The sequence below is a fragment of the Hyperoodon ampullatus genome (genome assembly GCF_949752795.1).
Source record: "Hyperoodon ampullatus genome assembly, chromosome: 4".
Classification (NCBI taxonomy): Eukaryota; Metazoa; Chordata; class Mammalia; order Artiodactyla; family Ziphiidae; genus Hyperoodon; species Hyperoodon ampullatus.
The window spans coordinates 73411571-73438402 of NC_136917.1; positions in this window are offsets into that span (position 1 = coordinate 73411571).

Here is a 26832-nt window from a genome sequence, read left to right on the forward strand (position 1 = left end):
GATATTTGTGCTGTGACGCCTAGCCGTTACATCACATGTTTCTATTAGCAGCAAGTGTCCCAGTTACTGGTTTCTGGCATGAGTTCAACTGTGGTTGTCTAAGAAAAGGCTAAACACTTATTTTTAAAAGCTAAATCATTAACTGTAATGTCAAAAATGGAGATCAATTTTTCTAATTACATACTAGGGAAACATATTTTGTCTCAGAAATGTTTAGTAACTATCATCTACAACACTTTACATTTTTGAAACCTGATTTCAGTGATGTCCCTTGTATATTCCTACTAAGAGAGCAGTGTTTTCCAACATGTGGACGATGACCCATTATTGGGTCTTTAAACCAACTTAATGGGTCTTAAGCAACAGTTTTTTAAATAAAATAGTATCAAAAAAAGAAAGAAAATGGACTGCATAAAGGTAGTAAGAATAGTTTGTTTAGTGAGATTGTGTTTTGGTTCTTTATATGAATACATACGTATCACTAGGTCACAATGTAAAATATATTTCTGTAAGTTGTGGTAAATGTATTTCAATGAGTTGTAGTCAAAAATATTTCTAAGTTTGAAAGCTACTGTATAATACATAATAGCAAAGGAATAGCAAAACATACTATATTATAATCAGTTATAACTAAGTCAATTTTAAATAGGAAATTGTATTAAAAGCTAAACTTTCTTAACATACATAAATATTACTGAAAGTCTAATTAAGTAAATTTTCTAATTATCCAGGTCTGACTATTCTCTAGTAACTAGGATAGGGCTGTTTCATTGGTCCTCAAAATGTCTTTTTGTGCCTCCTCTTTTCAATTTCCAGGTGAATTTATACTCCCATTGGAAATATCCCTTATCATAGCTAATGAGTCTCAATATTTGGAAAAGAAGGGAATGTTTAATTTGAAAATGTCCAGCCCCTTAAGCACTTATTATAAATATGAGAGAAGCATAGATCACCCTCATCTCCTACGTGATGGAAATCAAACATCAAGTAGACATCATACTAAATTTACATTACTGAGGTATCCCCAATATCAATCTCTAAGAGTAGGTATCTCACTACCTCTAAGCACAAACTTGACTGCAAATCCCAATCACAGGAATGATATTAAATTTAAACTCCAAGCTTTCAAGGAAAATCATGTTCTATTTGGCGGCACTTACTTACATCCAACAAATATTTATTGAGTATTTACCCCGTACCAGGCACAGAAATGACCCAGGAAGCAATGAACTTCCCCAGAAAAGGTCTCACCAAGCCTCTTAATGACCCTCGACTTCCATGACTTCCAACTTTCTGTTGTATATTTTTTATCAGTTAAAAAAGGATACTCTTCTGTACCTCAGCAAAACCAAAAACAGTTGATTCGGGGCTTCCCTGGTGGCGCAGTGGTTGAGAGTCCGCCTGCCGATGCAGGGGACACGGGTTCGTGCCCCGGTCTGGGAGGATCCCACATGCCGCGGAGCGGCTTGGCCCATGAGCCATGGCCATTGAGCCTGCGTGTCCGGAGCCTGTGCTCCGCAACGGGAGAGGCCACAACAGTGAGAGGCCCACATACCGCAAAAAAAAAAAAAAAAAAAAAAAAAAAAAAAAAACAGTTGATTCACAGTAGTTAACGTTTTATAAAGGTTGAAAACACTGAACCATTGCTCCTACGAAAAATACAGGGTTAGGCTCCTACAATCTTCTGGTCACATTTTCATCAACTGATCAATACATATCCTTGTTTTATGTGTGATTTTGTTTAAAGACACCTTATTTAATATACAGCTGACCTTTGAACAACACAGGAGTTGGGGCACCTACCCTTCAAGCAGTTGAAAATTCACATATAACTCGTGGGTGGCCCTCCATATACACAGTCCCTCCCTCACCCGACCCGTGGTTCCGCACCTGCAGATTCAACCAACTGGACGTCGTATAGTACTGTAGTACTAATACTGAATATAATCCCAGTATATAAGTGGACCCACATGGTTCATATCACTGCTGTTCAAGGGTCAGCTGCATATTGTTGAGTCATTAACACTGAACTCACAGCCAACAGCACTGTAACTCATGCCTGAACTAAGCTCATCTAATGTATTTTCTCCATAGGGCATATCACAGCCTTTTTGGGTTTAGGAACACTAGATAGCAGTGCAGCACTACATTTGGGGGCCAATTTAAAGTTAAATCACCCAAAAAGCACTAAATAGGCCTTAAAAAGCAAAACAAGATAGCAGAGCACCTAGTTTGACTTCAGCTGGGAACACGCCCCTCCAGTGACTCAAAGTTTTTGCCACCCTACTCAAGCTCATGTCCATTAATGAATGGCAAAGCACAAGGGATACTGATTTGGGGGTTACAAATAAATTTTAGCAAGTAGACAAATGTGCAAATACGGAATCTGGGAATAATACCAATCAACGCTGATTGATGAAGGGAGTTTTTTCCTTTAAATGTATTCCAGTCTAATAAAGTAAGAAATGACAGAATTCAAATCTCATCATTATGCAACTCCTAAGGAATTAATGGAACTAGGTAAGGATCATCAATTGCCACTAACATCACAAAAAGAAAAAACAACCTTTGATCTTCCTGATGGAAGAAAAAAATTGAAACTGAATCTGATCAAATCTCTACATCTCACAACCAATTTACAGGGAAGACAGGAGACAATGCTTTTACTCTTTAATTTTAAGATAGCCCATTTTTTAATCTGATGTCCTCAAGGACAGGGATCATAATTTATTCAACTCTGTCGCCCCATTATCTGTTATAATACATAGCACACAGCAGACATTGGTTAAAACTTTGTTGAAGAAACAAGTAAATGAATGAATGAACAAATGAACTGTCTTAGAAATTTAAGAATGTTAATTTATATGATCATCTCTTTTCCAAATAAAGGAGGAAAGAAAAAGGTACAGGCGGGCAGGCAGCAATTTATAGGTCTGAGAGATACTACAAGCAAGTGGAATAACACCTCACAAATCAAAGGTCATTTATACTGTAATTTCAACTTTCCAAGAGCTATGAATCAGAAGAAAAAAATTGACTAAAGGAGGTCACAAAATGCATATTCTCTTCATTAAATAAGAGCCCCTAAACCCCATTTTAATTTTAATATAATTCTAACAAGTTTACATTGGAAATCAAACTTAAAAGAGAAAATATGAGGTGAATAGTAAAAACATGAGAGAACAGGAAGAAAACAACCTTATAGACTTCAATAAATTCATAGACATCTATGCATAATAGCATATTTTATAACTGATGTTCAGAATGAGAGCCCTGCATCAGCAAGATCTGATATGTTTAGAAAACACTGAGAAAACAGTACTACCGTGTAAAGTTTACCATTTAAAAAAATTTAAATAAGAAAGTATTTAAGTATAAATTCAAGGTCCTAATTTATCTAACAGGTTGTTCCCTAATAATGCCAGATAAATGAGAAAATACTTCAGGAACCTCAGTAGCTGTTTCATGCATGGTTCTCATAACAAAGTTATATCCTTTCTTCTTAACTACAATGTTTATTTCCTAATTTATAAAAACACATAATTACAAACAACAGTCTAGTATAGGCAAAGGCCACAGACTTAAAACAGTCATTCAAGGGTATTAGCATTAGGAAATTTCAGTTATGAAGCTAATATTGTCAACTCTCAACATAGAAAGGACTGAATAGTATGACTGACAGTAAACCATGAATAAGCAAGTTGACTTCTACAAAACTGTGGAATGAAACATGCAACAGGTGACAAAAATAAGCTGAAAGTACAACCACTTCTCCACAGGAAGGATTTCCTTCTGCCCAGTTCAAATGACAAGAATCCAAAGTAAGTGCTGTAAACCTGAAGACAGATAACACAGAATTGATCCAAAGGCACCTTAATCCCCAATATGAACCAGGGTTAGTTAAGGCCTGGTTTTTCTTAACAAAGATCAGGGCTGCATGATCTCAGCAAGAAAGAACAGTTCCAAAGCATATGGAAGACTGCATTCACTGAAAAGTGAGGCTCCCCTAAATTACATCTCTGTCTGACAGATCTACAGCTATAAAAATATCATGTTCAGAACTAATATTATTGGCAAGATATTCTGGTGTGCAATCAAACCAACGAATTACTAAAAAGTAATTCAACAGAGCCAATTTAAATTTTACGAACTGCTTATTACTAGGACTCTCCCACATTACTGGTGGGAATGCAAAATGGTATAGCTGCTTCAGAAAACAGTTTGACAGTTTGTTATAAAGTTAAACACACACTTGCCATATGACCTAACAATTCCCCTAGAAACTTACCCAAGAGAAATGAAAACTCAGATTCACACACAAAACAAAAACTGCACACAAAGGTTTGTGGCAGCTTTATTCATTATCACAAAAACTAGAAACAAATACTTCAACTGGTGAATGGATAAACATGCTGAAGTACATCCATATAATGGAATACTGCTCAGCAGCAAAAAGAAAGTACTGATACACACACAACATGGATTAATCTCAAATGCATTCTGCATAGTGGAAGAAGACAGATTCAAAAGGCTACATACCACATGATTCCTATAATTTATATTATATTCATGATTCATTATTCCTATAAGTTATATGCTATCTGGCAAAATTATAAGAATAGAGTAGTGGTTGTTAGGGGCTAGAGTGGGAAAAGGGGTTGGCTACAAAGGAGCAGCAGGAGGGAATATTTTAAGGTGATGAAATTGTTTTCTAATTTGATTGTGAGGGGGAATGAATTTTGCTGTGTGAAAAACAGAAAAAAGAGAAAAACTTTAATATAAAAAATATCTTACAATACAATCACAGTTAACTGAAACGCTCAAAAAAATAGAATATTTCCTCTAACTAAATTTTCTGGAGAGCCCATGAATGCATTTCATTTCAGAAATCTTTCTATAATGTGTTTCTCTACTTTTAAGCCTGAGTAAATAAGTCACAGGCTTGTGTTTATTCTTTTATTTAAATTAGGCCCAATTTATTTGTTTGAAATTTGTCTCATATAGCTGTGATGATGCAAACTAAATTGGTTTGGGATGAGCATGGTGCCTCAGGAGGCATTTAATCAAGGTTCTTCCATGTTAAAATTCTCCCTAATAAAGATGAAATGATTAATCTATTCATTCAACAAATTAGTAATCATTAGAGGCCTATTATGTACCAAACACAGGAAATACAAATGGCAAATAAGACCACTGTAATCCCTGCCATCACATAGCTTAAACAAACAATAATACAAGGTATAATTTGTCCTACAAGAGAATTATAGTGCTTTCAGAGCACATAGCAAGTGCACATAACCTAACCATATAAGGTCTAAATTTCCCATTAGAATCTATACCTTAAAGTGCCTGGAATCTTGGTAAACACAAAAATACATGTACCACAGTGCTCACGACCCCATTACCCTTCAGTATTTAAGGATGGAAAGAAAGCAAAAACCATATACACAGAACACTATCACTGCACAAGCAGTACAATAATCACTCCCCTACAAAAGGTCCTCTTTAGGGAAATACCAGAATATGCAAATTTACTTCTGTCACCTTTCCAGCAAACATTTTTCTGTATTTTTCTGATACAGAATACCGTAAGTATGAACTTCTCTGGCTGAGGAATATTATTTTAAAGGGGCTGGGGGCAGGGAAGTAATAAAGAAAAGAAAAAGAGAAAAAGAAACAGACAGGATGGGGGAAAAAAAAGAAGCCAGAGTAGGTATAAAGATTTTTGCAGTGAACTCTAAAAAACAAGTTAAGGAAGTTTAAGGAAACTGAAATAGAGGCACTGCAACCACACCCCTTCTTTCTGTTATGAAAAAGGAAGCCAAGATATGTAAAAAGGGGGCTGCCAGCAGGTGTTGTGGCATGAAGTTACCATGTACAGAGGTAAAATTACATAACCCCAAGGACTAAAGAGAGTGTGATGAATACTCAGCTATGCCAAAGTTACCCGAAACATTTTCCATCTCAAGAATCCTAATTACACAATGCTTCTGGGACCACAGTGGGCCCCACAAGACCCAGTGTCAAAAAACCAGAAAAACTTTCAACTGCTAAAGAAATAAACACAGATTAAAATAAAGTGCCTCTTGGTATATACATATTTACAAGAGTAAAAAGTAAAAGAAATTTACCAGGATCTTACTCAAACTCCATCTCAGAGGACTAAGATGCTGAGTAGTTTCTATCAAGAAATAAATGGTAGAAGCAAATTAACGCAGTTCCACAGTTCCTTTTCCAAAGTTCCTGCAGTTAAACATTTTGCAATTCAGAATTTCAGGGCATTTTTGACAGGTGATACAGTGTGTAAACACCATATACTTTTTAACACCCATAGAGAAAGCTGTAATGGCACAGAGAAGTCTGGGACAGCACACTATGATTAAACATTTACTATTTCTGCAGTGAAACCTACAAATACATGAAATAAAGACAAACAGTTCACAACAGGTTTTGTGAAGAAAACCAATTTGTGCCAAACATACAAAAAAAGAATTTTGGTTTTCAGAGCATTTTAGATGTCAGATTGTTGATAAGGAATTGTGGTCCTATAGAACAGTACCCATTACTCTATTACTAATTATATGTGCAAAATGTAACTGGTAACCTCTTTATCATGTGCTTTTATTGTAGTATTTTGATGAACTCAAAATAATTCTAAAAGTCTCCCAATGGTTCACACATAATATGCCCTCTACACTCTATCCACCCTTAAATTTCTCTAACACAAATTCTCCTACCAGGGCAGTTTACAGAAATCTAACCCTTGAAATTTATAGAAGAAATGCAAATCCAATTTTGCCACCATGCAAAAAATGTGCATTGAATGGAATTTAATGTATTGAACTCATAAAACGGCTTGCTCTTATGCTGTCACAAGAAAAATGCTAAAACCGGTAAGAGTGTTCCTGACCTTGGAAGCAGCAGCAAATAAGTTACCATGGACCCTGATTTGCCATAAATGATAAGACACAATAATCATAAAACCCTATTATCATAGTGCATTTATATGTATATATTTACTGACTACATACAATATAAACAATATACTACACGCACAATATACTATAACTGAAGTACTAAACTATTTCTACCGAGGGGAAAAACAGAGACAGTACCTCATCAACAACGGTATAAAAGAGAGTAAAGCGGTAGAAGTACAGTTATACTAAGTAACCACTAAGGCCCCTTCCATCCTTACATTCCATGAAAAATACAACTCAATGATATTGCAAATATGATAAATATAATAAAATATGATAACTAAAACTAATCAAATTTTGATGAGCAACATTCTTATACTAACTTTAAAGACAGGATTGCTTACATCACTTAGGTTTCTTAAGATTTCTAGGGGCATCTGAATTGGTACCTTAATTTATTCTAGATAAATTTCCCTTTAACAAATTTTCCAAACTTCAAAGCTCCTCTAATTTTGGTGCTATACTATTCAAAAGCTGCTAATGAACAAGGAATAAAGTGTCTTCACTAAGCATTCTGAGTATGAAACCCTGAAGAGAAGTCATTTCATTAACCTGGTCCTCTTACATATATTTTCTATGCATTTCTATCTCATCTTCACACCTCCATCTCTGATTAAAAAGAGAATTTGAAAGTATAAGGAAGACTTTTTTCAAAAAAAGCTAAAAGATGTGTATAAAAAGAAGGAGAAATCAGTCATTTTCAACCCTGAAGCACACTGGAATCACCTGTAGAAGTCCTAAAATAGATCAATGCCTTGGCCCCATCCCCAGATTCAAATATAAAGTAGCATGGGTAGAATCCCAATATCTGTAATTTTTTCAAGCTCCCCAGAAAATGTTAATGTGAAGTCAGGGGCTGAGAACCACTGGTCCAAGCTGCCTTTTCCACAAATCCTTTTCTCTCATCTACTAGTAAGTTAGCACTCCCAGCCCTACAGCAAGGACTGAAAGCACTGTCTTTAAAATTGCCCAATTTTGTTCTCTCGTTTACTCTGTCACAGAAAAAAATTTTCAGTTGGAAGATTTTTTTTTAAGTGGGTACGGTAAAATTTATTTTAACTTATTTGAAATTCTCATTCCCAGTGCTCAGGATTTTATTTTTCAATCAGCCTTCAAAAAACAACCTTCATTAGTAGAGTATTTAGATTAACAGTATACAATAAACACACAATACACATTCCAGTTATCAACTTCCAACAGACTATCAGAAAATACTCAAGAGAATGAGTTTAAAGAGCTCATTACATTTTGATATTTTAACTACAAATATTTTCAGAATCTCAAATATATAAAGAAATATTAGCCATAATATGCCCTGACACTCATGATAGAAAAAGAACTCAGTAAATAATCTACCATTTTTAAAATAAAAACTGGCATTACAAGATTCCACATCTTTAAGATTTACACTTTTTTTGGGGGGTGGGGGAGGGTGGCAGTGTTCATGTTGTTTTCAAATCCTTGGAACAAAAGGAGAAAATAAAATGTTTTACAAAAATATGCATCTACAAATACCAGTTTCTTTTTCAAATGTCACCAATAACTGATACCTACTAGTTTCACCTCCAAAACAATGCTAGGTTATTTTTGCACACCAAATTAGGATTTTATGAAAAGGCCTTATAGCCATGTGTACACACACCGTAAGACTAGTGGAATAGTCTTACAGGAATTTTCTCTCCCTATAACATTACCTACTATATTTCCCTGCCATTTGAAAGTATTCATTGCTAGAATATATAGTAAGTATTTCACAGAAATAGAAAATAAACATAACACAGACTGGGTGTAAGGGGAAAAAAAACATTTTCACTTCCCTTTTTACTACAGGAAACTCTGACTATAACTTTGACTCCAATATATCATACTCTGATACCTTGCCAAGTATACCACTTGAAGTCAAAACCAAACAAGTTAAAAAAATAGATAACACAATTAATAATTAGAAAAATTCAGAAGTCCACTACTTTTATAAAATATACTTGTATCAAATGGGATCATACGGCCAATTTCAACTTAAAATTTTAAGATCTATAATTTGTAATAAGTCCAATTTTTAAAATAAATACTATTACAAAGTATCAGTGCATTCAAGGTACACCCTATTCAAGGTAATATACAATGAAAGCAGAATCATATGTTAAATTCTAGGTTGGTAGAAAACATCCCACCCCAGAATTTTATTTTCTTCCCTCAAAAAAAAAAAGTAATTTTTTTTCCAATGGTAAAAATAATGCATAATCATAGCTGAAAATCCATACACTACAGAGAAGTATAAAAAGTAGAAAAATAAAAATCATTCCAAATCTATAAATATCTGTCATTAACGTAAATATCCTTCCAGGGGATGGATGGATTTACTCTGTATATTTATAACAACACTGCAACAATTAGAATTACAACAATTAATTCTGTATATTAATTATGTACTTATACATACATGTATCTCCATATATGTCCCCATACACACACACACAATTTTCTTTTACATATACTGAAAACAAAGAAATCTTTAAGATAACAACTTTCTTGAAAATAAAAATATATGAATTGTTCCAAGCACTCATCACTCATTCTGCTTCTGCATTTTCCTTTCAGCAGTCCAGGTTTGAGGTTACTGTGTGTGTGTGTGTGTGTGTGTGTGTGTGTGTACACGCACGCTGTTTTTGTCAACTGCTTGAGAGAAGATTAAAAGATTTGTCTGTTTGCTTGTTTTACTTAAACACGCACACACACAGACACACACACACACCAACTCTGGCTACAATTTTCCAAACCCTGAGAACCCAGATATCTGTATTAAAGGTACTTGGCTGACTGCTTTACGTAACTAGCCCATGGTCCTGAGCAAAACTGCAAAGTAGACAAAACTTTTCATGGCCTCTCACTTTTTGGTCAGAAAGAGCAATACACTATCAATGAGGATAGGAGAGTTCTACCAACCAGGTGTGTGACTTAAGCATTTCACTCAACCTTCCCACAATTCATTTCAATTCTAAAAGTCTGTGATTCTCCCCTGCCCCCAAAATTTTTATTTATTTTTTATTTTTTTGCTGTATTCAAGATACGTAACACCTATCTTTCTCTCCTACCTCAATCAGATTCTTTGATTCAAAATAAACCACTTCTCTGACTGATAAATTCCCATTTCCTCAAGGCATCTATTCTCCTCCAGGTATGACAAAGAAATCTGATGAGATCAAAGATGTGGACAAGCTTTGTCCAAGAAGGAGGGTAACAACACAGAAAAAATTTAAATAAGTTTACAAGTACAAATGTTTAATTTAAAGTTAAAATAGCTTTATGAGTTCCATGAAAAAAAGTATAATCTTTAACTGATTTTACTGACTCAAAGTTAGTCAATAAGAAAACTAGCAGTGTTTTCAGTTCCTAAAATATTCATACCCGAGCATATTTAAGATAGTCACATAGAAGCAGCTTTCTAATCTTTCATCCGTTACATTTGTACAACACTTTAAAGTTCAAAGTGCATTTAGATGCATTATTTATTTTCATCCTTAAAACAAGTAGATGTGTACATGTGGTGGTCACTATTGATTGCCTCTCTAACATCCATTTCCCCCATGTTCCTCCTTCCCACAATTTTTTTAAAATATCCTCCCTCCACCATGTAACTCAGGGAAATGTAACCCCATCGCCAATTGCAAGGGTATATATCCTGATTGGTAGAAACTCACTATGATAACCCTGTCCCCCTTGTCATAACTGGTTTGGAAGTGTACGTGACCTAATTCTGGTCAATAAAACATGAAGGGGAAAATATGCTGGTAGGCTTGCGCAAAAGATGTCCTGGCCAGTGCACCAGGATCTTGCTACCAGTCTGAGGATGAATCCAACACACATAGGAAAGCAGAGCCAAGTAAATTTCACAGAGGCTAACCAAAGCTGTGAAAAACTAACCCTGCCTTCATACTTCAGCATTCCATTTCAGGAGCTACTGCATTTCAGGCGTTGTAATGTGGTGACACCAAGATAAAGAGTATACCCCATCTACCTTTCCTTCTCCAACTTCGACCTCCTTTTTCAACACCTATAAGCTTTCCTTTGCCTTTGGGCTGAGCTAGACAAGAAAGGCAAGTAGTTACTGTAAGCTGTTAGACCAGCAGCCTTTGCACCAAGCTCAACTGCTCCTGGGTATGGCATTTCCTCTTCCAAAGGACAATTTCCTCTACCAATTCACTCCTGCAGTCCCTACTCAGGTTGAGGAGATGGTGGAAATACAAGAAGGCTCTCTCCAACCCTGATGCTGTAATAAAAGCTGAAAGGTAACATACGAAATCAGACGAGGGATCCTATCAGGAAACATGTGGGAACCATGTGACCTAATAATTAAACAATTCACCCTAACGTATGAATGACTATATGTTCAGGAATACCAGTATTTCTCTTTTTTAAAAGAGGATGCTGTTAAACAAATCTCAATGAAAGAGTATAAACTAGGTATTACTTTAGAAGTAGATACCCCTTTAATATACTATTATTAACCAACAGTTCATAACTTAGTTAAAAAGGGGAATCATAAAAGAATCTACCTTAAACATTTTAATGCAACTAAAACACAAAAATATACAATCACAAGACAGTCTTCTAATGCAGGGCCAAGGCCTTTCCTTCAAGCATGAGTCCATGGATTATAGTTCTACTTTATCTTTCTTGCAAAAACCACACGCATAGTACATCACCTGTGATTTCCAGTTTGTTTCTTAAACATGGAAAGACATCTCACAAACACTTATAAGCAATTTTATTGCAGAATCTTATTGCAAAATCCACAACTTTTAGGGTTTTTTCCCTAGTCATTTAATTCTACCTACACCGATTTTAACTGTAAGTGACTTCAGCTACTCACCTGTTTCCAAGGCAGCCACTGGCTCTCATACAAACACCTTTTCGCCTTCATAGTTCACTGAATAACATCTCATTAAACTATGTAATTACAACAAGTACAACTGCCATTAACAATTTGTTGGGTACACAGACAAATGATTCTTGGTAGGTATACACGGTACACAATAACCGGTGGGAATAAAAGTTCAAGAACAAACTAGAGTGTAGTCTGCTGCCATTTAATGTAGCATGGACATCAAGTAGTAAATGAATGAAGAGTATAACTTAATCTTTTGAGTGGGTTAAAGAGAGGTGAGCTCAGAGATTCTCCTGTAATAGGCTATCCCCAAAAGTCTTTGCTCATTCTACGCACCAATCAACACTCTGACAACTCATATATATCAGCAACTCCTAAATTTAAGAGAAGATTTGCGTAGTGCCTGCTATGTGCCAGGCCACATCATGGCACTTTATATGAATTTTCTCAATCGGGATGAAGAATATAATGGCAGAGAAACCCTCTCCCCCGCCCCCTTGTTTTTCCAACATAGCTATCAGCTAAGGAAAGTAGTTCAACACAAGATCAACTAAATATATGTAACAAATTTGAATACAGTTAAAATCTACATTACCTCACTGAAGAAGAAAGCATTAGAAATCTGTGTTTAAGAAAAAGAGTATATACATCATGAGATTTTACTAATTACAGTAAAAGCTATAAAAAATGTGGACGTGATATAGTCATGTGGACATAGGTTTTAGCTATAGATTTTCATTTAATTAAATTATAACTATGTGATATATCATTAGTAAAGAAAATGATCAAAATGTGTGTCTTATCTACCAAATACACAAGCACTTCAAGTTCACTGTTAAGAATTCTTCCTCAGAACCAGGATGATTGGGCAGGGAGTAGAAGGAGAGAACATAATATAAGGGAGTTTAAGAACAAATCACTATGCACCTTCCATAGGTCCCATTATAGAAGGAAAGCCAAACATTTATAGTTCCTAAATCTCAGCTTTGAGAAGGGAGCTAGAAAAAACATGGCTAACAGCAGTCTCCACTGTGTCTCTAAAACTTACCCATCCCTGCTTATCTGTCCCATTACACGTTTTCTGACTAGTTCAGAGGCTCTCCAAAGTCACTTCCCATTAATAGACAATACACACTTGATTTCCACACATTAACAATCTCATGTATGGTTCTTTCCTACAGATCAGCACAAAAATGATACTCTGAGGTAGCTTACGTTACTAGAACCATATCTTCTGCTCCTAGAGACTCACTACTAGTAGAGAGCTACAGATATCCCAAAACCGCCATTTCCAAAGAAATTATATCTTAAAGAACAAACACCCAAACACATACTAACAACATCAATCAATACCACTAAGTGCCAACTGCATGAGAAAAGACAAAAAGGAAGAAGATGGAAGATTAGAGAAGACATCATTGGTCTAAGACTGTGAAGTCAGAAAAGAAAAGAAAAAGATTTAAATATGCACTCCGTTACTTCCAAGATATATCTTAAACAGGTTGCTTAAATTCTAGAAAACTCTGCCTCCTACTGTCAAAAGCAAGGCTTACACCACCTAACTCAGAGAGTCGTCTTAACAGTTATCATTTATGGTCCTTAGACAAAGTGGGCACTTAATAAATTGTAATAGGTACTGTTATTATCGGGAGGTTCAAGATACAAATTCAGTTATAATGTAAATCCTTATTGAACACTAAGAGGGGAATAGTTAGTAAAAAACTATCAAACACTCTCCCCTGTTACATGACTAGATGATTAAACAATGGTGTCATAAGGGTGATATTTTTCTAAGCACTCTTTTCATAATGATTAAGTTTGGGATTAAATTTTTTTAGAGTCGTCAATATTTAAGACGACTAAAAACCCTGTATATATTTATCCATAACTGTGGAAGTTTCTCATGTTTTCATCTTACTGGTATAGTCAATTCTCTTCCTATGTAGATTCTTCACATTTCACTTTATCCATAGTAAATCTCACCTTAAAGTGTATTAACAATAATATAACTATCCAATGACCTGTATTTTGTTATTTATTGTTTCAGCATTCCCACTATTTAGTTTGATACATCCTTTTGGGAAGCCCTTTGAAACTAAACAACTACTTGTTCCATTCTGAAAAAATGTGAACCAATAAACCACACCAGAATGATGGTCTATTCCCAGCATGAAGGGGATTACAGAGGGGACCCAGAGGAGAAAAGGGAAAGATTCCCATTTCTTCCCAAGTCATATGTTTAAAATCTAGATTTATTTCATATAAAACCAATTACCAGGTTACCACACACTCATATCCAAATGCAAGCAAAGAAATATGACAAAGCCATGCAGGAACTGTTTTAGATTATATGCTCTTCTGCTTTCCTCCATCAGCATGAATGATAACAAACTGACTATTCTAATTTGTTTCCTTTAAACTTACTAGCTTTATTTGCCTACCTACTTGCTATCAGCATAGAATCTATACACTTGGACCTTCATACCTTAAACTGACTCACGTTTAAATACAAGGCATTCTAGATGTCCATGGACTGATCTCCACCTAATTTTACAGCTTCAATTCCCACAGAGACCTCCTGGCACAGCAGCCTTAGGTCCAGCTCAACAGGCCCCATGATACCAAACCAGTATGCCGGTTCTCAACTGCTCCCTTCACCTACAAAACTACCCACACCACCCCACACACACACCGACCCATTTTGACCATTAAAATATTTTAAGCCCCAAATGGAGTGTTACCAGCTCTAACCTCGTTTATAATTCCCCAGTCAAAATTCGTATCTCACACACACACACACACACACAGACACACACACACACACACACACGCGCGCGCATGCTTCCACACATTTCTAATACACCCCACAGGAGTCCTGTGTTGCAATTATTTCTGTGCATGTCTGCTTCTCCCTTAAAGGTAGCTACTGGGTCTTAGTCCTCCTCATGTTTCTACCACTCTTCCACCCTCACCACATAGTAAAAGTCCCCTGCACAAGGTAAAGGTTCAGGTTGAACTAAACTATTCCTTTGTTCTAATCCTAGTTCTTTTATTTGAAGGAATAAGTGACTTCTGTGTGCTGAAGGTTTTGTTAATAGTTAATGCTTGCAAATCTAACAACGAAAATGTCAATAATTATATAATGCATTAGTTTTTAAGTTGATGAATGGCAGAAGAGGTCAGTGAGCACAATAAACCATCAGAAAAGATAATCATTTTCCAAGATTCCCCCAAAAGTCTCATACATATCAACATCAAAATTAAACTTTCTGTCCCCCATTCTAATAAGAACTACTTACTCCTTATACCTGAGGCATATTCAGAAATGCAAGCACCTTGAATGCAAAAATGTCTATACACTCTGCTACAAATCTATACCAAAGCCATGCAATTTATCTTATTACATCTTTCTTCCAATCCCATAAATATGATTTTCATCTTTTGTGCAACTATAAAGGCTAATGTATATAAAATAAGAAAATAATTGATCTTAACTCAGAATACAGTTGGAGCAAAGTTTGAGAATAATTACAAAATACACTAAACACAACTCTCCACTCCCCTCTGCCAAAAAAGTTATTAAGAATGTCACAAACCAGATCTGATTTCTGGTGGGAAATGTTTTCTTAAACCGGCCTCACATCTTATAACTTTTGTGATATTTTTCTTTCACAATCTGCTTATTTACAGGGAAAGCAAATATTCTTCAAAAATATATACATGGCTTTACTAATTAGATATTTTTAATTTTAAAAAGTATTCCAACTCAGATATAGTTTAACCTCTTTTACTATCTGTGGGCAAATGTCATTCCTATCACAAGAAGTAATTGCAAACGTAAAAGAAATAAGTACTAACTTCTTTCCTTAACTTATTAAAAATCAGTAGGTTTTAATTGTCCAATTAAAGTCGATGTTCTAAAACCAAAGGTTAAAAAAGGGTCACTTGCTGACCAGCCTTGGTACTCATTACAACAGAGTTAAAACTAATTCGCACAGAGTAGCAACAGTAGCCATCTCCCACACACACTCCCACCCATTAACTTTTCCTCCTTCCCTGAGAGAACTGGAATGATCGTAACACAGGCCTAACTACCCTCACCCCAGGAGCAAACACACATCTCCATCACCACCCCGCAGAAAAGAAACGCAGGGGCTGTGGACCAAGAGAGCCGACGCTCCTGTGGGTCACTTCCCCTTTGCAAGTGGGAGAAACAAACAAAGCAGCACCCTAACAGTAACCATCAGAGTAATTTTGAGCCCCCGACTAATGCCTTGGATAAGTTCTGAGCTAAGTCAAAAGCTCTATCGAATAGGTAAATCCCTACCCCCCCCCCCTTAAAACAAATACCCCATCGGGAAGTTTCTCCCAGAAATGAATGCTGGCCCCTGACACCTCCTCCAGCCGACCGACGGCTCCCTCCCTCCTGCCTAAAATCCCCACTCCGAAGGGCCTGCCTAAAATCCCCTCTCCGAAGGGAATTGTCTGGACACAATCGCGGGGCGCTGGGGGCTGCACTCCCGACCTCTCAACCCTCCCCCCAAAAGCCTCTGCCTTTTCCCAGCTCGCCCACCTCCCCGCCGTCCCCACTCGCTCCGCACCACTCGGGCAACTTCTGCGGCCAGCCCAGCCAGCCGCCCGCGGCCCCCTCCCTGCCCAACGAGCCCGAGGCGCCCTCGCCCACCGGCCGCGGCCGCCCCTAGCCCGCGCCTCCGCGCCTCCCGCCCGGGTCCTCGCCCACCCCTCCCCGGGGCCCCCGCCGGCGGCGCCGCCCCCGCCGCACCCCACCCCACCCAGCCCGGGACCCCAGCCCGCCCAGCCCCACCCGGGGAGGAGGGCGCCGCGGCCGCGCCGAGGCAGCCGCCGGGCCGGGGCCTCCCGGCCAGACGCCAACGCAAACGGGGCTTTACCTCAAAGGCGCGGCCGCAAGTGGCGGGTCGGTCCCGGGCGCGGGCGGCGCCCCCCGCTCCGTCAGTCAGCGGCGGCTGGGGCAGCGGCGGCGGCACATCGCACCCGCCGGCGGCCGGAGGAGGAAAGCGAGGCACGCAGGGAGGGAGCGAGCGAGGTAGGGGGGAAGGAACGAGCGAGGGAGATAACGCAGCTCGGACTCGTTCGCCGCACTACTGCCGGTGCGTCCTACCGCCGCCTCTGGCCGGAGAGTCGCCGCCCGGGCCGCGGCTGTCGCCACCAATGCAGCCGGGAATGAATGCACAGCGGCGCCTCGCTTATCCGGAGGTCAAACATCCTTCTGCCTCGGGCATCCGGATCGGCGCCGGACCCGGAAGTGAACGCTTGGAAAAAAAATTAAAAAGGAAAGCGTCTTTCTAGCGGCGGCGGCCACTCGAGCTGCCCGCATCAGCGAAAAGAGCCGAGTAGAGCCGAAGGTTACACCGGCTTGCTCGGATTGGTTGGCTCGCCGACCGGAAGAAAGGCAGCACGCTCATTGGCTGGCAAGGCTTATAAAAGCGAAGCCACGCCTCCCTCCCCACCTCCGCACCGGCGGTGAGCGTAGCGATCGTGGAGTAATTGTGGATGCGCGATGTCTCCCTGGGTGAGGCCTTGGGAGGAGACGTTTGGCGAGGTCTGTGGAGAGAGCTGGGAGAAAACGCTCCCATGGTTTAGAGGAGCTACGAAAAGTTCCCCGCTGCTTGAATGAGCAGAGAGGCTAAAGGCGCCATTGTGCCAAGTCAGGGTGCCGAGGCTTTTCCGAGTGTGCGGAGCACAGCCCTTCAGGTGCCAAAGAATTTTAGGGCCCAGCCAGAGGGAGTGACCTCACTGGGTTGACATTTTCCCCCACTTTCTTGTAAATTCAGGGCTGTATCAGGGATTCAGCTGCTTAGAAATATAACCTGTGGCTCACGTTTGCATTCCGTTTGCTGTCTATAGAGAACTTCGTTTGTGAGCTCAGGTAACCCTCTCGACTATATAATGTGGTAGCTATTATCTCGGTTTTTCTAGTGAACCTTCTAAAGTTCCTAGAGGCCAAATGTCACTCAAGTCATCAAATTGTAGACACAAATTGGAACCGATGTTTTCTGACTCTACTCTCCAGTCCACTCTGCCCACAGAGGGGAGGCAGAAGATTACATTCTTTCTCTTATGGTTGGTTAACTGGGATGAAGATATGTTACTATGGAAGACCTGTATGGAAATGGATCCACCATGAAGGCATTGTAGAAGACTCTGAAACTATCATTTTTTAAAAATTGTGTCTAGGGCTTCCCTGATGGCGCAGTGGTTGAGAGTCCTCTTGCCGATGCAGGGGACACGGGTTCGTGCCCCGGTCCGGGAAGATCCCACATGCCGCGGAGCGGCTAGGCCCGTGAGCCATGGCCGCTGAGCCTGCGCGTCCAGAGCCAGTGCTCCGCAACGGGAGAGGCCGCAACAGTGAGAGGCACGCGTACCGCAAAAAAAAAAAGAAAAAAAAAAAATTGTGTCTAAAGACCTTTCAAAAGTCAGACATAAAGGTGTGCATGAAGAAAAATCATAGTCTGGTGCTATGTTTAAATTTTTATTTATCAAACATATTTTTACATTTTCAGTACACTTGCTGCATCAAGGAAGTCTTTAGTCTCCTCTCTCTCTCTCTCTCTCTCTCTCTCTCTCTCTCTCTCTCTCTCTCTCTCTCACACACACACACACACACACACACGAAAAATTTGAAAGGCTCCAGTGAAACAAATGCACTTTAAAATAATTGAGGATTTATCTCATTCTCCATTTCTACTTTAGCAGACTGATGATAGGGTCGATGTGTAATCTACAGGGGGTAGTTAGTATGGAAAGGTGCCGTTTTTGTTTTTGTAATACAACAGTGCCTTTTTTTAACTCTCTGCTCCCATGCTTTCTCAAACTGGAGGTTATGAAGTGACTGGTATCACCCATCTTAGAGGAAAGTGATAGTAAGGATTGCTTCTGTGTTTACCACACTACTATTTTTCTGTTAGAGACTCAGAAGCAACTGAGACTTGTGCATGCTCAGGCTTGAGAATAATTTGCCTAATAAATAAAACATCCCCACTTTTCTGATATATCCCAGGACCTGATACTAGACAAGAAACAAAGTTAACCCTATCTCACTAAATGGAGAAGAAATGTCTGCAATACTGGGAACTCTAAATATTGTCATCAATGACCAACAAACCATTTTATACTCTCCACCTCAAAAACTTCAGTTTAGATCAAGAACACCTCTACTGACCCCTCAAAGTTCTGATAAATGTTTAAGAAATACAAGTATATAAATAGATCATCAAATCACATTTTTAAATTATATATGGATAGGAATAAATATTTATGTTTTTAAACACCTCAGTAAAGACTGCTTTTTGTTAAAATTTGACCTAGAAACTCCTATAGATTAAAATCCGCAGGTAACCTAGGTAGGAAGCCAATAAAATATCATGTCATTCTATTAACTTGTAAGGAAAAAACTGGCAATATGAAAACAGCCTGTGTTAAAGAAGGAAAGACCAAATTACTTGCATCTCAATCAAAACTCTTTGTTCTTGGGCTTCCCTGGTGGCGCAGTGGTTGAGAGTCCGCCTGCCAATGCAGGGGACACAGGTTCGTGCCCGGGTCTGGGAAGATTCCACATGCCACGGAGCGGCTAGGCCTGTGAGCCATGGCCGCTGAGCCTGCGCGTCCGGAGCCTGTGCTCCACAACGAGAGAGGCCACAACAGTGAGAGGCCCGCGTACCGCAAAAAAAAAAAAAAAAAAAAACTCTTTGTTCTGTAGCGTGATGTCTCAACATAAGCAGACAGATCATAATTTCCATCTGCTATATTGTACATCAGATATAGTTAATTTTTTGTGTCACCCCATATTTCCTAGCATTTGCTACTCTTCAAGTGTTTATATACTATTAATTTGTTTTCATGTCTCCCAAAGCAGTGTCATATTTTTTATTACCCTGAACTTTATTCTGTTGAATTTATATCTCTATAGATATAAGTAAATATTTGTCCCAACATTTGGGCATGCAACAACTGTTATGATTACTATGAAAAACAAGATAAAAGCAAAAGAAACTTTACTAATATATTTCTATTAAAACAAGCAGGGTTGGGAGAGTTACTTCAAAATGACTTCAGTCTAAAACTATCATGAATTCCTTAGGAAAAAACAACTTATCAAGTGGGAATTTGAAAAGGGAAGAAAAAGAAAGTAAAATTTCTGGGTGCCTTTAATTTCATATCTGAGATAGTGTAAGTGTTCCAATATCTCCCTTACATCTTTTGATTCTTTACTTCTGTTACTATTTCTCTTCCTCTCACCCTTCTGCACACTCACTGTGGTTGCCCAACCATGCCAACGTACACACATAGACACACCCATACAAACAGAGTGGAGAGACTGTAGGAATAAGACCTTCAATTAGAGCAGGAAAACTATTCCATTTCTCTCTTTCTCCCAGTTGAAATCTTTTTTTCAATAAATTTATTTATTTTATTTATTTATTTTTGGCTGCACTGGGTCTTTGTTGCTTCGTGCGGGCTTTCTCTAGTTGCAATGCGCAGGCTTCTCATTGTGGTGGCTTCTCTTTTTGCAGAGCACTGGCTCTAGGTGTACAGGCTTCAGTAGTTGTGGCTCGCGGGCTCTAGAGCGCATGCTCAGTAGTTGTGGTGCGCAGGTTTAGTTGCTCCGCGGCATGTGGGATCTTCCCGAACCAGGGCTCAAACCCGTGTCCCCTGCATTGGCAGATGGATTCTTAACCACTGCACCACCAGGGAAGCCCTTGAAATCTTACTGCTTACCGAAAATGAAAAAATGACCAACTTTACTTTCTGCAAAATATACCTACCAATCTCTCTCTGAAGCAAAGCACTTGTAGGACATGAAATGAAAGCATTTACCAAAAGAGAAATTTGATAAATACAAGTTTCCAGGGTACCATTAAAGATTATGAGCACTAACACATAGATTTGTGTTATAATCATTTTCCCCTCCACCCCTCATTCATACCATTAAAATACTCTCCTAGGCCAAAATTGTTTTGCACAGATTGGTCAAGAAATACCCTAAAAATACAAATAAGCACCAAAGACTAATCTACACTCAACTATGTGGCCAATATGGCTGGTTAAATACAGGCAGATATTTCCCAACTAACAATGTAACAACCAACATTTGCACAAACTCTGATTTATATGATTCTGTCTGATTCTGACAACAACCTATGAAGTAATGTAGCAGCCATTATTATTTTTTCCCTGTTAGGAAAGAGAAAGGATGGTCTCAGTGTGATGAACTGACTTGCCCAAGATGATATAAGTGATAACCTGTTAAATGTAAAATACAAAATTATGTGATTAAAATCTTTACCAAAACTTTTCAAAATAAAATCACAGGAAATGTTCATTCACCTGGAGGACAGATGTAATTAGGAAAAAGTAAATGGTCTTATAACTGGAAGTTATATGATAAATAACTGCTAAGGAGGTAATGTACAACGTGATTAATACAATTAACACTGCTGTATGTTATATATGAAAGTTAAGAGAGTAAATCCTAAGAGTTCTCATCTCATGGAAAAAAAATTTTTCCTTTTTATTTTGTGTCTAATGAGATAATGGATATTCACTAATCTTATTGTGGTAATCATTTCATGAGGTATATGTAAGTCAGATTATTATGCTGTACACAATGTTATACAGTGTCCTATGTCAATTATATATCAATAAAACTGGAAGAGAAAAAAATTTTAAGGTATGTGCCCTCAAAATTTGTTATTTTTTTAAACATTAAAAAATAATAATAATAAGAGGAAAAGAAGAAGTAGATAGTCAAGTAGAAACAGGAAGAATGCAAAATGAGACACTGTAGCAGTAGCCAGAGCCTGGGAGCAAAGCAGCACATTTTACTCAGACTAGGAAAATAACCTCTTCCCCAGTCAAGCCTGCAGTCAGGGGAGGCAAAGGAAGGATTCTGGGAGAAAGCCAGTCACAGACAGCAGCTAGGTCAGGTTTGGGGAAAGCTGTCACTTAGCAAGCTTTCCTTCAGATTGTTACATGAGTAAAGCCAGAAAGGGTCAAGACACTGTTTTATACATCCCAGGAAGGACGATTTTAAGTATTCTGTAGTTGGCAAAAATGAAAGTAGAAGAATCACAGAACTTTTCTGAGAGGATTTATCATATTTTATTATCATAACCTCCAGTATTGTATTTTATAATCACATCTTTAAGACTCCTTGTCTTAGCTCAGGCTGACATAAAATATCATAGACTGGGTAGCTTAAACAACAGAAATTTATTTTCTCACAGTTTTGGAGGCTAGAAGTCTGAGATCAGGGTGCTAGCATGGTCAGATTCTGGTGTGAGCTCTCTTCCTGGCTTTCTGATGGCCAGCTGCCTTCTCATTGTGTACTCATATGACCTTTCCTCAAAGCATGTGATCTCTCTCCCTCTTTCTAAAAGGGCACTAATCCCATCATGAGAGCCCCACCCTCATGAGTTCATCTCAACCTAATTATCTCCAAAAGGCCTCATCTCAAAATGCTATCACATTAGGGGCTAGGGTGTTAACATATGAATTTTGGGGGGACACAATTCAGTCCGTAGCATTCCTCAAAGGAATACTTTCTATGTAGAGAGTATGTAATCTATAAATGAAAGAGAAGCTAAAGGTTAGACAGGATAAAAATAAGGAAAGACAATTGTAAATAACATAACATTAAAACCTCATAGAGGAAAAGAATACATCCTTAAGAGAAAGAACTTCAATAAAGAAAACTGTCTATAGAGAAAAGCTACAAACACCATGAAAAAGTGTTAAAGTGTCTTGCCAAAAAAAGTGGTTAAATCTCTAAGGAGGCAATTTAATTTTTGTTTTTTTTTCATTAACAGACCTGAAGTTTGGCTGCTTTTATGAAAGTTTGGCTGATTGAAAGATGCTGTTTTGTGATAAATGGAAGAGTTAGCTAAAGCTCTGATTTTTTTTGGTAATGTTTTCAAGAACAGTTTGAATTCTGGATTGTATATGAATCTAAGGATTAGAGATGGCCATAATCATTGGTCCCTGTTCCATTTTCCTTCCCCTGGTCTCCTTTTGCTTTCCATAATTATATTTCCCAATACCTTCCTCAAGAGCCCATCCTAGCTCATGGGCTACATCTGACCAAGACTGAGTGTCTCATCAGCCCCACCCACAGGAACCATACAGTCCTCTGGCTGAAGAAGCAGAGTGCTAAGTAGGAGCTCTGGATTAGAGTGTAGCCTTCCAACTGTGCCACTCCCCTATCTGTTATTCTTTATAATGGTTTCCCAGTCTATAGCACTGGACTTCTCCTTTGGCTTCCTTTCCTAATTGAAACTGTAGCCTTTCCCAGAACCCCATCCAATATAGAGAAGGTATAAACTTGGTTTGGAAAATTATTCGCTAGTCCAAGTTCTGACTAGACCCTAGGTCACTGGCTAAGGTCCTGCTCTGAGGCTCAAACTACTAAACTTCTTCAGATATCACCCACTGACTAGGCTTACTGGATTACTATATCCTTCTTCCGGATAGTACCACATTGTTGCCAAAGCTCATTTAAGCCATGCCTGAACTTCCTGTGCCCTTTGGACAGTGAACAAAGGACTACGTTGATTGGGGTCAGAATCTGTGTTTAATTATGTTCCTTTAGGCTCTGTCATGTTTGGTCATTCTTGGTCTTAACTTCATCACTTTCTTCACCAAGCAGTACTGCTAAATTCCTGACATATTGTCATCCTCCCACCTGTTCCTATTGTGCTACCGATGTCATATCTGACTGGATAAGATCACAAGGTCAACAAAAGTTAAAACTGATGTGAGAGGATACCTTAGTTAGAACCTCACTTCCGTTTAGTTCTCATTCTACTTCTTCTGTAATTAGAATTATACCATTTTTCAGTTTCCTTCTATTTTCCTTCCTTGGACAATTTAAGTAGTCAGAACCTCAGTTGGCTCATATGTAAAATGAACTGGTAATACCTCATCATATAGATATCAGGAAGATTAAATGCAATGATATATCCACTTACCACAGTGTCTAGCATATAGAAAGCACTAAATGTATGTTCATTGTTAGCTACCACGTGACGCCTAAGAACCTTCATTTTCTAATTCAACATGAATGATAATCAATAGTTGAAAATATCAGGTCCCAAGCTGTTCCATAGCTTTAAAAGTCCAAGAATTATGGAACTGGATTAGTGGTTCAGAGCAAATCAGTATTTTAATTTGCTCCAGGCCCTATTTTTCTTGATTTTACCATGTATACTTGGACATTCGTGGTGGATTGGCTGTCTAGCATCTGTTCACCCTTTCTTAAGGGCACCCAGATTTCCTTTTGATAAATTTTCTCCATCTCACTGTATTCCTTGACCTGGGGCTCTGGCTTCCTGTAGGTGTGGTATGAGGTGGGGAAGAGTAATAGGGGACACATTGCCCAAACAATGCCAAATGGATGCCCTGCCCCTAAATTTGAATCTTGAGCAGAGGAACATGGAATCTGAAAACAGTTGGAATTGCATTCCATCCAAGAGCAGCATTCTGACCCTACAGTTTCTGCTCCAGGACAGTGGCTATGATCTTACTTCCCAGCCTTTGGAGCATTTTGGATTCTGCCCAAACCTGGACCTCCAGCTTCCTGTTAACTCTGTTAGACCACCCTATCACCCCCCCACCCCACCCCCCGCCACACACACACACAATGTCTTTCACTCAATTCTGTTTTGCTTGCATTACCAGAGCAAGTTTCTATTGTTTGCAACTGAAGAATCCGGACCACAAAGCTTTCATTCCTGGCTTTTGGTTCAGCTCACCACTGTCTCTCCTATTTGTATTCTTTCTTTTGTGGCCTGGCTCTGTGTCCACGTGAACACTTGAATTCCAAACTGTAGTTCAGTCCTGCTTCATGTCTTTGGCTTCGCCCTAGTATAATCTCTGACTATCTTACTGTTGCTGTGAGGCTGCCTGGCTTCAGGTTTGTATTCTCCTAATTGACAAAGCTGGCCACACCCTGTCAAAGCTTTGTATTTCAGTGCAGCTGCCTCCAGTCACCAGGCACCTCTACCTAAGCTTCTGGCTGAAACCCTGCCAATTGCAGACCTAACCCTCTTGACTGTGACTTAATGCTTTGTTTTCTCCCAGCTTGGGTGACTTGATATTAACTAAGAACAAACTTCAACCAAATGCCAGTACTTGCTACTCTCTAGAACTGTTACTCTGTTACATAGTAGTATGTATTTGTCAATTTATATTCATGACAATGAAAGCCAATGTCATCCTGTATCTCACTGCCTTTCTGTATATTATCTCTGCTCTTTTGATCTGGACTCGTATCAGCAAAGAGATATCAACTTGGTCTCTTTAGAGTGGAATAAATTCTGTAGTCTAAAATTACTATAGATATTTGAGTACTTAGTGATGGGGTACCCCTTGTTTTTACAAGTTATCTAATCAACTTGATCCTGGTTTTGGAATACTAAAGAGAATCTAGTTGTGGAGTGTTTGGACTCCAAACCAAAGCTACAGTCTTCAGCTTCCTCCTGCATGCCTTTAAACCAGACATTGATATCTCACTTGAAATTTATAAGTGGTGTCGAAAAGGCAACAGAGTCATGATCAAGGTTTCAAAAAATAAAATAGGATCTGGCTTTAGGATTCATTTCCAGATATCAGAAAAACTCAATTGTATGTGGTTGTTATCATAAATGTTAACTATTACTGAACTCAATAGGCTAAAACATTGTCCAAAGAAATAGAAATAATTATCTGGCAGATATTGGAATGATGACTGGTAAATAGAGGAAAAGAATGATGATTTTATCCTGTACATGTAAAATGATTTTTTAAAAGATTGTAATTCCAAGTGACTTTAAAATATAGTAAATTGACTATATATCCCTCATAGGTTATATCCTAAGGACAAAAACAAAAAAACAAAAAAAACGCAAAAAGTTTTCTTTTTTTTTTTAACCTTTCAGTAATCATATTGTTGGTGATAGTCTTGTTGTTTTTCTGAGAGTGTTATATGTGTAATGTGGGATAAAGCAAAATAAATAATTATGGTATCTTATTCTACCATCCCTGATGTTGATACAGATGAAAGAAGAGACCAACTAAACAGCCAATAATCCTGAATTTGGATGGGAAATATCATCATGAACTCACAGGAATTTTATATAGATATTTCTTAGCTCCATCCATTGAAAAAGTGCAGAAACAAGCCCAATTCAGTTGCAATGAGTACCTTTAGTCCCCACACTTTAAAAATAACAGAGCCTTTGGAAGAGAGACAAGCAGAAAATGGCTCAATATTAGCTTCCTATTGCTGTGTAACAAATTACCACAAACTTAGTGGTTTAAAACAAACAAATTTATTATCTTACAGGTCTGGACATCAGAAGTCCAAAAGAGTTTTCACTAAGCTGAAATCTTTTTGTTGGCAGGGCTATGTTCCTTCTGGAGGCTTTAGGGGCGAATTCATTTCCTCGTGTTTTCCAGATTCCAGAAGCTTCCTGCATTCCCTGTCTCATGGCCACTTTCCACCTTCAAATCCATCATCACATAACACCAAATTCTGCTTCCATCATCACATCTCCTCTGATTCTCTCCTGCCTTCCTCTCTCACTTATAAGAATTCCAGTGATTGCATTGAGTTCTCCGGCATAATCCGGGATAATCTCCTGGTCTCAAAATCCTTAACTTAATCTTAATGCAAAGCCCCTTTTGCTATGTGAGATAATATACTCATAGGTTTGGGGGATTAGGGTGTGGACATCTTTGGGAGGACAATTATTCTGCCTACCACAGGCACCAAGTCAAATAGAAGGATTTGAGTTCTTTTTAAGGAGGTAAAGCCTAACCCCAGTTGCCAAGATAAGGACCCACTTACAAATGTCACTGTTAGTATAATTTTATCAGTATTGCCTACAAGCCTTAAATAATAAATAGGATAGAGTGAAACTAACAACTACTGAGTGCCTGAATAAAGAATGT